The sequence below is a fragment of the Cebus imitator genome, unplaced genomic scaffold, assembly GCF_001604975.1.
Source record: "Cebus imitator isolate Cc_AM_T3 unplaced genomic scaffold, Cebus_imitator-1.0 Scaffold896, whole genome shotgun sequence".
Classification (NCBI taxonomy): Eukaryota; Metazoa; Chordata; class Mammalia; order Primates; family Cebidae; genus Cebus; species Cebus imitator.
In genome coordinates this window covers 68246-81871 of record NW_016108211.1, presented here as the reverse complement: position 1 = coordinate 81871, position 13626 = coordinate 68246, and the positions used below count along the sequence as shown (strand labels likewise).

The following is a 13626-nucleotide window of genomic DNA, read 5'->3' as shown; positions in this document are numbered from 1 at the left end:
ATCAAACAGTATTAGGTTCCCAGGCTCAGATAGGTCAGCGTTAAAAACTCATTACCTTCTATGATGCCAAGCCAGCTATTTCTTTATCAGTTCTTTATCTATAAAATGGGTATTAATGATATTATACCACAGGGTTGTGTATGCAGCGAAAAAAATGCAAATAAAGCACTTACCCAAGTGCCTGGTTCCTAGTAAGTGCTTAAGAACTATTTCTGGCCATTATTAACCCATTACTCTCTCCCAGCCCCTAACTCCTTTTGGGGTGAAGTTGGGAAATCGGTATCACACGAAAACAGTCATTTCACCTTTTTTTTTTTTTTTTTTCAGATGGAGTTTTGCTCTTGCTACCCAGGCTGGAGTGCAATGGCGCGATCTCGGCTCACCGCAACCTCCGCCTCCCAGGTTCAAGCAATTCTCCTGCCTCAGCCTCCTGAGTAGCTGGGACTACAGCTAATTTTTTGTATTTTCAGTAGAGACGGGGTTTCAACATGTTGACCAGGATGGCCTCGATCTCTTGATCTCGTGATCCACCCGCCTCTGCATCCCAAAGTGCTGGGATTACAGGCGTGAGCCACCGCGCCCGGCCAACACTAATTTCCCCTTTAAGGACCTCCCCTTTAAGGACCTCAGGGGGCCGGAGCCAACCTTCCCGCACTTTTTCCAAAATTTCCGAACCGCGCTTGGCATTTTCTGCCCCAATGTCTTCGATTGGACGCTCTGCACCAATCGGAGGCTGGAGCGGGCTTGGCGAGTAGCCCGGCTCCGCCCCCGCTTTGGTCCTGCCCCCTGCCGGCCAGCATCGTTGCTATGGGGACTGGTGGGCGGTGGGGGCGGGGGGAAGCCCCGGATATTCCTTGGGGATTCAACATGGCGGCAGCAGTAACCGCGATGGCCGCGGCGCGAGAGAGCTGAAGGAGGCGCGAGGGCGCGAAGTTCCAGGCCGAGCATCTAGGCCGCGAGCGACTGCGGCGCCGAGCCGGTAGGATAAGGGGTCCAGCCAGGGGCTGGTAGTGGGCCGGGTGCTGGCGGCGGGACGGCATTTCCGCGAGGAGGGGGCGGGGCCGCCGGGGTCAAAGTTCACCGGTGGAGGGACGGGTCGCTTCCGAGGGGTCGGGCGTTAACGCTGACTGGAGGGAGGGGTAGTGGAGCTCGGAGGTCAAACTAGGGAAGGGGGCGTGGCGAAGGGGAGCGCAAAGTCTGAAATTCGAATTGGGTGCGCGTTCCAGGGGATCTGGGCAAGTCCCAAAAAAGGTAAGGCCAAAGTTTCCAATTTGAGGGGACGCTCCGCCTACGAGGGTCAGAGGTCACCGCTCCGGGGGCGCCAGGTTGGAGGTTTAAAGCTGCCCCCGCGGAGTAGATGAATGAGTTTTAGGTTCCGGGGCATCTTTTAGGGCATCAAAGTTGGGGCATGCCTAGAAGGTGCAAAGTTCAGAATCTGACAGCGATGCAGGTGTTTCCCAGACTCAGAAACTAAAACCCAAGGAGGGGCGCATTGCAGGGGACGGGGGCGGGGGGCGGGGGGCGAGTCCAGCAGCGTGGTCAGAGATGCTTCCTGGTGGCTGGAGAAGGGGGAACCCTCCCGCAAATAACAGTAGGAAACACTAATGAAGCACTTACTATGGGCTACACCCTCTTTTTAATGCTTTACTTGTATTGGCCTATTCAGTCCTCACTAGTCTTAGAGGGTCTTAACCCGGTATTAAGAGGTCATGTGATTTGCCCAAGGTCACCTGATGCATAAGTTATGCGCTGGGATTCCAACTCTGGAGTTCTGGCCCAGAGCCCTGAAATCATCATAAGTTCGGCTAATGTTTAATGAGGGCTCACACTGTGCTCCACGCCCTGTGTGCCAGGGCTCATTTCACCCCTGCTGCACTCTTGTGAAGTGAGTGCTCAGGATGAACCTGCTTTACAGGTGGGAAAAGTGAGGCTCAGAAGCTTCTGCCGAAGGCAGAGTGAGAATCGAAGCTGGGCCTGGGTGATTCCAGGGCTCCTGCCCCTGGTTGCCACCTTGTCCGCAGCCAGCCATTAGGTCTTTCCTGGAAGCAGGGGCCTGGGCAGGGCTGGGCCACTCCCTGGACAGGATCGGATTGTCTGCTTGGTTTCCTTGGAAGGGTGTGATCTGGCAGGGAATATTCCTGTGGGCCTATGGGAGTGGGGTGTTTGTGGGTGGCCTGGAGTCCAAGCAAGGGAGCCGGATGAGTTTCTTACTGGGGAGGGTGTCCCTGGGTGGTACCCCGGGCAGAGTTGGGTGTTCACTGTTCTTAAAACCCTAAGGTCTCACTGTGGTCCTCAGTCACTTCCACCTCACTTCTATGGCTCTGCCCATTTCTCCCTGGCCCATTTGCTGTTCTCTAACTCCGGGCCTGTGCCTTCCACCTGTTCTTTGACCTTCCTGTTCCTTCTGCTGGGAATCCTTTCCCCACCCCGTCCTCTGTCACCGACAGGTCGCTCACTCTCAGCTGGCCTGGGACCACCCTGGCTCGCACTGGCTGCAGGCTCTCATTCTCTCATCTGCCCAGCCCTTCCCTCCCTCCTTACCTTGTTTATTAGGGTGCCTGGTGGAATTACGCTATGGGGTTCCTTGCCTCGGTCCTGGTCCTGCTGAAGCCCTGCCCGGTCTGCAGAGGATAGTTGCTGGGGGTTGACTGTTGCGCACTGCGCCGGGTGCTGGGAGTGGGGCCGGGGACAAGACCCACAGAGCCCCTAGCCTCAGCGGGCACACAGTCCCCTGATGGGAGCAGAGTGGAACCAGCCCCTCAGCCAGTAACGCAAGGCTACGTCTGTACAAACGGTGATGTCGTTTTCGAGGACATATTCAGGGAGCTGGGAGTGTGCCCCTACCCTGGGCTGAAGCCCGAGTCCCTTTCCCCTGGAAAGGCTCTGAAGGATGAGGAGGAGGGCTGGGAATGGGCTCACCAGGCAGAGGAGCAGTGTACAGAGGCCCTGGAGTGAGTGGACGGTGCGGAGCTGGGGATCCAGGGCAACATGGAGCTTGGAGCCTATGCAGGTTCCGGGTGAGACCCTGAGGGGGCTCAGCCTGGGAGGGACAGTGGGAGCAGGAGAGGGCTGAGGAGTACCGATGTGTGGAGCTGCGTGAGGCTGTGATGGAGTGTGATTCGGAGAGCAGTGCTGGGCCAAGAATACCTGGTACATACCCTGCTCCATCACTCACAGGGTGCGGGAGGACCTCTGTTTCCTCTTCTGCAAAATGGGCATAGCGTTAGCATTGCCTCATAGAATTGCTGTGAGGATGCCGGGCAGAGAGCTGTGGCCCAAGGCCCCGCATCCAGTAGTTGCTGTGTCAGCATTAGTCTTGCTGCTGCTGCCGCCCCTCGGCTGCCTGGGGAGAGACGGTGGAGGCCCTCGCTCCTCCTGCCTCCTGGCTTTCTCTGGCCGCACCCCATCCCCACCTGGCTCTGTTGGGGTCGGGGAGCCGGCACACTGCCAGGCAGCTCTCTGAGGCTGGCCCAGACTTCCAGCCTTGTGGTGCCAGCTCACTCAGCATCTCGGCATTTGGCACAGATAAGGAAGGATAGGGCTTGGGCATTGGAGACTCATATTCAGGTCCCTCCCTTGTCACTTACCAACCTTGGACAAATGATTTCTTATTTGCCACTTTTATTTCTTTGACACACGCTGGGCTAGGGGAAAAAGCAGGGCTTTCAGTATAATGAAACACTTGTGCATCCAGCCAGCCCCTGGCCTGGGACAGAACGCACCGTGACACAGTTAGAGAGAGGCCAAGGGTCTCCTCCTCACACCCCTTCCCCCTCCCTTCCAGGGGCAGCGACCGTCCTGGGTTTGGCAGTCACCATTCCTCTGCAGCCTTTCATGCTTTTACTACCTTTGAATGTATTCACCAACAATAGCCCTTGCCCCTGGCTGCACAGTGGAACCCCCCAGAGAGCTTTGAAAAGATGCTTTGGCCCAGGCCCACCATGGAAATTTTCTTGCCAACTTACTTGGTCTGGGCTGGGGCTGGCCTCAGTCTTTTGGAAGCGCCCTGTCTGGGCAGTTCTTAACAGCCAGCGGGGCTGCCCATCGTTGCTTCACAGTTCAGATAGATGGTGTCACCATAAATATGTCATTCTACAACTTGCTCTGTATGCTCAATATTATAGGGATATTAGAGATGGGGTCTTGCTGGGTTGCCTAGACTGAACTCTAACTCCTGGGCTCAAGGTCCTCCCGCCTCAGCCTCGTGGGTAGCTGGAATTACAGGTGCACACCCCTGCACCAGGCTTTGAGCTGAATCTTGGAGTCTGGCTCTCCCTCCATGGGGATGTGTGGTGGTCTGGGCCGGGCCATTCATTTTTTTCTGCTGCTATGTCTTTTTGTGATGGTGTCACACGGGAGTTGGCTCTTCACCTGTTGTTGGCCACTGAGGTGGTCTCCTGTTGGGGCTGTAATATTGCAGTGACAGGCCTTCTGGAACGTGTGTCCCTGTAGACCATGGCCAGAGTCTCTCCGGCACATGCCTAGCAGTAGAAAAGCTGGAACCCTTTCCCTGTGGTTGCCAAGTGGCGCCCCCAGGGCTGGACCACTGTGCTCCCAGCAGGCTCCAGGCCTCCCTTCCTTCCAAGTCCTGCTTTCACAGCTTTGTGGCCCTCGCTGAAACGATTTCCTCGGCCATGAGATGGGAGGTTTATGGACCCACCCACCCACCAGGCTGCTTGGAAACAGATGGGGAGATGGTTCACACGACTGGCTTAGCTGGGACCTTGTCCCCACCGAGTCCCCACGCTCAGAGGAGAAGGCAGGCTGGGAGGGCTTTCACTTTTACCCCCTCAGGCATCCGGGACGGTGACTGCAGCTTTGCCCCAACTGCCCTTGGGGGCAGGTGCGGGGGCTGACAGCTGGGAAAGAGAACTGTACTGACTGGAACCTCTCCGTAGGGAGGACAGAGGTGAAAGTTGGAGGCTGGGTGAGGCCTTGTAACATTCTTTCTGATTGCTGGTCCCGGTGGTAACCAGCACAGCCCAGCTCTACCCTTGGAGATTATAGTACAGTGAAGGAGACAGACCTGCGCACATGCGCGTGCACACACACACACACACACACACACACACACACACACACACGAGCGCGCTTCATATACATGGTAAGAGCCCTGAGGGAAGATAAGGCAGAGACAGGCGAGAGGGCGACAGGACAGGCGCAGAGCCTGTGAGCACAGGCGAGCGTGGGAGTCAGGGAGGAGAGAGCTGCCTAGGGACCAGTGAGAGGAGAACTCAGGTGGGGCACTCACCCGTGCAAAGGCCCTGAGGTGGAACCATGTCTCGGATTTGAGGAACAGCAGGGGGGCCCGTGTGGCTGGGGCACAGAGAGCCCAGGGGTGCCTAGGAGGAGAGGAGGGCAGCCTGGTGATGGGTGTGTCCTGTGGGGACTCTCAGGCCACGAGGAGGCATCGTGGGGGCTAGGAAAGGATTCCAGGCTGTGGACTCCAGAGTGGGCAGGACTGGCTTCCGGGCCCAACTCTGCTTGGTGAACTTAGTGAGAGATTTTACCTCTGTGGGCCTGCATTTCTACGTCTGCAAAATGGGGCTCAGAATGGCTACTCCACTGAGGTTGAGGGCACTGAGGTTGAGGGTGAGCTCAGCGGCAGTGTCTGCTCTGGGCCATGGTCCCTTGTAGTGGCAGCGATGGTGGTGGGGGCACCAAGCTGAGCCTCAGGCCACATTTGGTGGTGGGGATTGGTTTTAAGCATCTTTCCTGCTGCAGAGGCCTGTGGGAAAGTGTGGTAAACAGCCATGATGGAGGTGGGAGCCCGGGAGCCCACTTGGTGCTCCTTCCCATTACCCATGGGGTCCAGGACAGGTCAGACAGGAGGGAGGGACCCTCACTCAGCAGAGACTAGGCCAGAAGAGGAAAGGCAAGGTCTGGGGGTGGACAGAAAGAATGAGGAGGGATTGAGGGAGAGGGGAGCCAGGACCAGCCTTGGGAGGTGATACTAATAATAACAAATAGTAATAGGCAAAGCCAACAGCGTCACCCCGGCCCTCCAGGGCAGCAGGACAGGCAAGTAAGAGCTCAGCCTTCAGTGCTTTCCACACACAACCATCCAGGTTCAAATCCTCACTGCTTCTCACTGTCTGTGTGCCCTGGACAAGGGCCTTCCCCTCTCTGGGCCTCAGTTTCCTCACTTGTGAATTGGGATGAGGATGCTTGTGAGGATGGAACAGGATGAGACGCACAGCAGGGCGGGGACCCGCACATCTCTGCAGACAGGCCTGGAGTCTGGTGTCCACCCTGTCACTCTAGCTGGGTCACCTTGGTTAATGAGGCCCCTCTCTGTGCCTTGTTTTCCATGTCTGTAATCCGGGGCTTATAATGTCCCCTCCCTCCAGGGTCAGATGTGGGACTCCGGGTAAAGTGCCCGGAAGAGGGCTGGTACACAGTAGGTGCTCAGTAAGTGCTGGCTGCTATTGTAATGGTGACCATACTTACTGAGCACTTGCTGTGTGTGCTTTGCCTTGGCTCCGATCCCAGCCGCAGTCTCTGGCCCAGGCCTTCCATGCCCTGTGTTCTCCCTAATTCCTTAAAAAACGCCAGAAAGCAGCTACTGTCATCACCATCTTTGAACAGAGGAGGAAACTGAGGCACAGCGTGGCTGAGTTGCTCACACAGGGCCACACATTGAGGTCCCGGATTGGTTTAGAGCTGCATTTCAGACACAGAAAGTGAGGTCACACAGGGCAGGGCATAGGATTCCTGCTGAGGTTTGGAGCCCTCGGCAGCCTGACTGCCAAGCTTGGAGCTGGCCTGGAAACCCAGCCCCTACCCTTCCCTCCCTGCCACCTGGGCAGGCCCAGCCTTTCTGCTCAGCTCTTCTCCCTCCTCCCAGGCCCAGCACTGCCTCTGTGGGCCCCCATGAGGTCAGGAGCATACGGTGGGAAGGGAGCGCCTGCTAGGGGAGCTAGCAGCACTTGGAGCTGCCCAGGAGGGGCCGGGGTGGGGCCCCTGCCTGGTCATTATAAACATGGTCAGTTCCTCTGTCCTGCCCTCTGTGCAGTGCCCAGAGGGAAGGGGTGGCCCCGGGCAAACATCTGGAGGCGTGTCCCTTGCCCTCTTCCCTTGGGGGTTTATGGGTGGGAGGGCAGGAGCACAGGCTTTAGAGGACATCCCCAGCCCCTGTGCTGCTAGCTGGGTCGGCCGCCCACCCTCCAGGCTGCTCCCGCCAGTCCCAGGCATCCCGGACCTCAGGATCTGCCCCACTCTCCGCCCTCTGGGCTTATCGAAGGGTCATATGGCTGATCCTATTCCTGTGGCTGTGGGAACTGCCTAGTGCCCCAAAGTGGGGAGGGAGCGGCATGGGTGGGGGCCACAAGTTCACGATGAAGGGCATGGGGCCAAAGAGGGTGGAGGGACCTCTGGGAGGACAGAGAGGCTGCAGGACATAGGGCGCAGATCTGGAGTGACAGGCAGAGTGGGGAGTTGGGGACGGTCGGGGTGTGTGGATGACCCTAGGAGCTGGGCCTGGAAAACTGTGAGAGAATAGGTTAGGGCCACCGGGGATGGGCAGGGCTAGAAGGCTGTGAGGGAGGGGTGGGCACTGCTCAGGGCACTGGCATTGGGCTCAGAGAAGGGTCTGGGCAGAGATGAAGGAGCCCCTCCCCACTGCCTGCCCTCCATCCCAGGCCCCAGGGCAAGCAGGGAAACTGGGCCAACCTCAGGGGCCCTGGCCAGGCCTGGCTCTGACCACCCGCTGGCTGGCCTCTTGGGACCAGTTGAGACAGGTTGTCTGCCGGGTCCCCAGCCACCTCCCATGGGGCTCCCGCTGCCAAACCGGTTCCCCTGGCTGGCTCCCATCGATGGGCCTACCTCAGGGCCTCACCTTCCCGGCTGCTCCCAGGAAAGCAGCCTGAGCTGGGAGAAGGAGCAGGTGTGGAGGGGCCACGTGCATCTGCGTGTCCTCCATCCTCTCACTAGGCCATAGGACTCTCTGGGCTGGGCGCCATGCCAGGTGCGGGGGAGCCAGCCGGGAACAAGACAGAAACTCCACCTGCGTATCCCCTCATCCATTGGTCTCCACACTTCCCCTCGTCCAGGAAGCCTCCCTGCTGCCCACCCTGACATCCCTCCAGGGTCCTGTGCTCCCACCACTCAGCCCTGACCACTCTGAGCTGCTGCTGCGTGGGGACAGGTCTGTGCCCCACATGAACTTCCCATGAGGTCAAAAGCTGTCTGGGTCACTGCAGTGGCCACAGAGGAGGCCCATTGCTGAGTGATTACTGAATGAATGAACGAATGAGTGAACTGATGCATTCTTCTCATTTTACAGATGAGTAACCCAATGCCCCCAGAGGAGAGGTCACCTGCCTGAGGGCACTTCTGTCCCACCAGCATCAGACCAGGTATGTGCAGCTCCAGGGCCCAGGCCTGGAACAGCTGGGATGGGGCCTTCCAGGAGAGCAAAACCTGGGCCCCTCCTCCCACAGGCATGTGGGGACCACCCCAGCCACCACAGTGGCCCCCACAGACAGGCCCCCTGGCATATGCCCAGCCTTGCCCCAAGCTCTTTGCTCCCAGTCACCCACTACCCCTCACAGCAGCCCTGTGGGGGTTCATCCACAGCACAGAGAGATGGTCACTTGCCCACGGTCACGGCAGCACGTGGTGGAGAGTGGAACTCTGGCCGCCTGGCTCCCCTTCCCGTCTTTCTCCCGGCCCTCTGTGGGACACCTCCACCAGCATGTCTCCCCTCGGCCCCTTTGTGGTGTTTTGTTTTGTTTTGAGACAGAGTCTCGCTTTGTCGCCCAGGCTGGAGTGCAGTGGCTCGATCTCGGCTCACTGCAACTTCCGCCTCCCGGGTTCAAGCAATTCCCCTGCCCCAGTCTCCCAAATAGCTGAGATTACAGGTGCATGCCATCATGCCCCGCTAATTTTTATATTTTTAATAGAGATGGGGTTTCACCATGCTGGCCAGGCTGGTGTCGAACTTGGGGTGGTCAGGAAAGGAGTCCTTGCTGCTCTGAGAACTGAAGGAGGGGAGGGGCAGCCCTGTGCAGACACTGGGAAGTGAGCTCCAGGCAGAGGGATCAGCCCCTGCAAAGGCCCTGAGGTTTCCAGGGGATGAGAACAGAGAGGTGACGGGGCCTTGTGGGCCCATAAGAGACAGGCAGGAAGGTTCTGAGCAGAGGGACGTGGCCCTCAGGTGCTCACAGGTGCCCTCTGGCTGCGTGTGCCATGCAGATGGGGCAGGGGGTGAGCAGGGAGACCGGAAGGAGGCTGCAGCCTCCTGTGGGTCCCGGTGGAAGATGAGGGTGGAAGAGTCTGGTTAGCGGCAGAGGAGAAGACGGGGCAGGCTCGCTGCTGCCACTCAGCCACCGTGATTCCCTCGCACAGGCTGCACTGAGACCCTGGCACCATGTCTGGGAAGAGGAAGAAGCGGGTGGATATCTCTGCGCCACCCAACTTTGAGCACCGTATGCACATGGGCTTCGACCAGCACGAGCAGAAGCTCACCGGGCTGCCCCGCCAGTGGCAGAGCCTGATGGAGGAGTCGGCTTGATGGCCCAAGCCCCTCGTCGACCCTGCCTGCCTCACCTCCATCCAGCCCAGGGCCCCCAAGGTATGCAGCACCCACCACCACCTCCCCCAGCCCACACCCACCCCCAGAGTGGCCTGGCCCTCACCCCACACTCGACCCTGTAACCAACACCTTCTCACTTACATGGAAACAGAGACACAACCCCAACTTCCACCCTGATCCTGGGTCCAAGGCTGGCCCTTCACCCACCCTGTACCCACTGGCTCCAAGTTCTGAGAACCCCATGCCACCCCAACCTGAGGCTTCCATGACCCATCTGACAGCCCCCATACCAGCCTCCAACCTGAGCCTCATGCCCTGGGCACTATGCTCCTGTCCCCGGACAACACCCATCCCACCCTCGAGCCTTTCCAGAGCTCCTGGAAGTGGGGGACAGACCCATTCCCATAGGGTGACAGTCCCCAGTGGTCAGGGCTTGGATGGGGGAGCCCGGAGGAGACACCTGACCCAGACCAGGGGTTCAGGCAAGCTTCTGGGAGGAGGGGACACCGTGGCTGAAGAGAAGGAGGAGAGACGGCAGCAGATTCTGGGGAAGCCGGGCTTTCGTGGAGGAAATCACCTCTGTGGAACACTGCGGACTTTTTGGTTTTGGGGGTTTTTTTTCCTGCCATCTAGAGCAAAATGGCAAGGTTAGGATTTGAACCAACATCTGTTTCCAAGCCCCATGCTCTTAACCCCTCTCCTGCCTGCATGTGAAATTATAAGAGTTGCAGAGCCGGTGTCTGGGTGTGGCCTGGCATGAGGCTGGCCTGGCGGGAGCCTGTGCTGGACCTTGGGAAGCCAGCCTCGGAGGCTGGACTCTCTCCCATGGGGACTGGGAAGGGTCACAGGCCAGGGGGAGCTCACCAGGTTTGTTTCCAGTGGGTGGAGATGGGTGTTCCTGGACTCACCTCTCCTGGTGCCCAGCCCAGCCTGGCAGGGAGGAGGGCCAAGACCCACAAGTTGGCCACAGACACAAGTGCAGCCTCAATGTGGCGGCCCATGGAAGGGTCCGTGTGGCCCATGCAGGGCACTTTTGAATGCCTTGACTTCTTTGCCACCACTTAAAAAGTGACAGACTTCACTTTCAAAGCTGTTGGCTTCTGGTGACAGACCAGCTGGAGCTGAGTGGCAGCTGCCTCTGCAGGTGTGGCCCTGGCTCTTGTGGGCCACAGGCCACACCTGACCCCCTCCGCTCCACGCCCTGCCTGGCTCCGTGGCCACTGGCCTGTGTCTCCAAAATCCCAGCCCCTGCCTGGCTCACCAGATGTGAGGCCTGGCTGTGACTGTCCCACCAGGAAATAGGGCACCTGAATTTACACACAGGGCCTCGTGGCCAGCACTGACATGGGGCCCCATGGGCGCTTTCTTTCTTGTAAGGTCAGAGGAAATTTTCAGATAGAGGAAAGCTAGTTAAAAACCAGTATGTATGAAACAGGGGGTCTGCAGCCCCACCCTCTGGAATCCCTACCTGAAGTATCAACAACACCCATGTACCCATCAACACACCTGAAGTCCCCAATGCACCCTTCTACAATTTCATTTTCCTCTCTCCTTTGCCCCCATAAAGTCACCACTCTACTGAAATTGGTATTCAGCCTTCCCATGCACTCCTTTATGTCTTTACCATATATGTATGGATCCAAAGCACAGTGTTACGCTTTGCATGCTTCTAAATGCTACATAAATAGTATCATAGTTTGTGTAATTTTCTATGTCATGCAAACTCAGGACAATATTGTCCCCAAGGGAGTGAAAATTGGTTCTTGTTGAGTGGATCTTACTCTTCTGATATATAAAGCACAGATATACATAGAGTACATAAAGAGGTATACAATATATCTTAGCTATTAAAATTTCATGGGAGGATTAGGAAAAAGTCTAAAAAAGGCTCTTTGGGAGGTGATAATGAAAAAAAAGATTGAGAAACACTATTCTACATTTTACTGTTTTCTCTTAGTCTTTTGTCTGTGAGAGGTGTCCATGTTGATATATGTAACTCCAGTTCATTTCTTTTCCACTATGCAGAGCACTCTGATGCATGCATATACCATGAATTATGTCTCCATTCTTCTGTGGATGCCACTGTCGGTTGGTTCTGTAACTACGAGCATTCTCCAGCACGTCTCCTTGTATACACATAAGTGAGTTCTCCTGGGATGTACACCCAGCAGTGGCATTGCTGGAACCTGAGTAGCTGCACAATCAGCTTTACTAAATGTTGTTTAGGCAGTCACAGAACCTGCATAGACCCAAGGGAAGAGACACAAACCCCACCTCCTGAATCTAGTTTGAAAGAATTTTCAGATAATTTTAATTTATTCCTGACGTGGGGTGGGGCATGGAGAAGACCTTTTCCCTACCTCCTCACTGCCGCACAGCATGGAATGAAAGAAAAATTACTCCTTCTGTCAACACTCTGTCTTCATCTAGTCACCTGTTTCTGTAGACATTGTTATGTGTATGTTTGCATGCATATCCTTAAGAGTGGTTTCTGTGTCTAGAGAAGAATATTCTATGTGTGTTTTGAAAAGCAACATTCAATTTATTAAAGTTAGAAATTTAAATATCTAATTATTTAAGTTTTTAAAGGCTTAAAATTTTGTCCAATGTTTAAAGCTAGTAAAACTTATTAAAAACTAGTAAAGCTTTTAAAAATCTTTTAAAAAGCCCTTAAATAACGTTGGTTCCATGTAAAACTTAAATGAATGCCTTTAAGCATTTTTAACTAAATTTATACATTTATAGATTCAATTTCTTCTCCTTTTTGAAAACTACAATTATCAAACAAACCTTTCAAGTACTTAAGTCATGCTTACAAATCTAATAAATTAAGCTTATAAACAGAACAATACTTAAGCATGTTAAATATTCTAAATCGGCTTATAAACTTAGCAAGATTTCAATTTAATATCATAAATCTAAATTAATTACTCAATGACATAGTTTAAAATTTGAATTAAAAGTCTGTCCCAACACTCTAAAGAGATTACATTTTTTAAACATTACAAATACTTTAAATTCTAAATATGTACTAATGCTTTAAGACAAAAATATGATAATATTACTATTCTGATTATCTGAAACACTTTTACCCTTAATCCTAAATTTTTCTAGAATTAGAGGCTACTAATCCACTAAGTAAGTTTATGTTATGCCATACAATTTGGAGATTTGCTTCCCATGTAATTTTTGGGATTGGCCAGGACATGACTGAATGTTTTACTATGATGCTGATGGAACAAGTCAGGCTATATTTATTCTTTCTAACAGCAACTTCAAAACTTTCAAATGGATGGGCACATCCTATTCTTCTGATGTAAGTCACATTTTCAAGCCAGATTAGATTTTGTCACCGTCACTGAGGTAATTTACCTCATTTAATTTTGCATGTTTTTGGCTCATCAGATACATGCATACACTTTCCCTCTAACTCAGAAAATGTTCAAACTTGATTCTTTTCATGGAATTCTTATCTCCTAGGACCACACTCCTTTGCAGAAATTGAAAACTCAGCTAGATGAACTGAACTCTAGGTCTCTTATGAGGTTATCTAACCATTTGGTCACAGGCCCCAAGGTCACTCTACAGAGACAGAGCCAGCTCCTCTGGGCCTATGTATGGGGCCTCCCAGATGGGGTAGAAGAATGACCCCGTTCCTTATGCATTGGTGATGATTTCCAGATACACACTGCAGCTCACTGCCCCCACCCTTCCTCCCTCAACAAAAGTATACAGAAAAGACTATACTAATTGTCCAAAATATTTCAGAAGTATACTGTTTTCCCTGAAATCTCCACAACCACTTTCTTTGAAAATCAGTTTTACAAAATGCGTTAACTTTCTGGCGAAGCCACAAACAGAACACTGACATCTAGTGGGTAGGGGGAGTAATTTGCTGAATTTGTATCATGTAGCCAGCTCTGTACTAAATGTACTTTAGATGCACCCTCTCAAATTTACATTTACAATAGCCCTAATAGGTAGATACTCTCCCACTTTTACAGAAGAAGAAAACTGAGGCCTGGAGAGGTATATCATATGAAAATAGGTCCAACAAGTCTTATAACTGATGACTAAAATAAAACAAATTT

General features: G+C 54.1%; 1 long non-coding RNA gene across 1 annotated transcript; it reads left to right on the top strand.

The window, feature by feature from the left end:
- Positions 1–842: 842 nt before the first annotated feature.
- LOC108298155 lies at positions 843–13040 on the top strand. Its single transcript, XR_001822463.2, has 3 exons — positions 843–979; positions 8285–8357; positions 9349–13040. It is a non-coding gene; the product is annotated as an uncharacterized LOC108298155 (long non-coding RNA).
- The last annotated feature ends 586 nt before the right edge of the window (positions 13041–13626 follow it).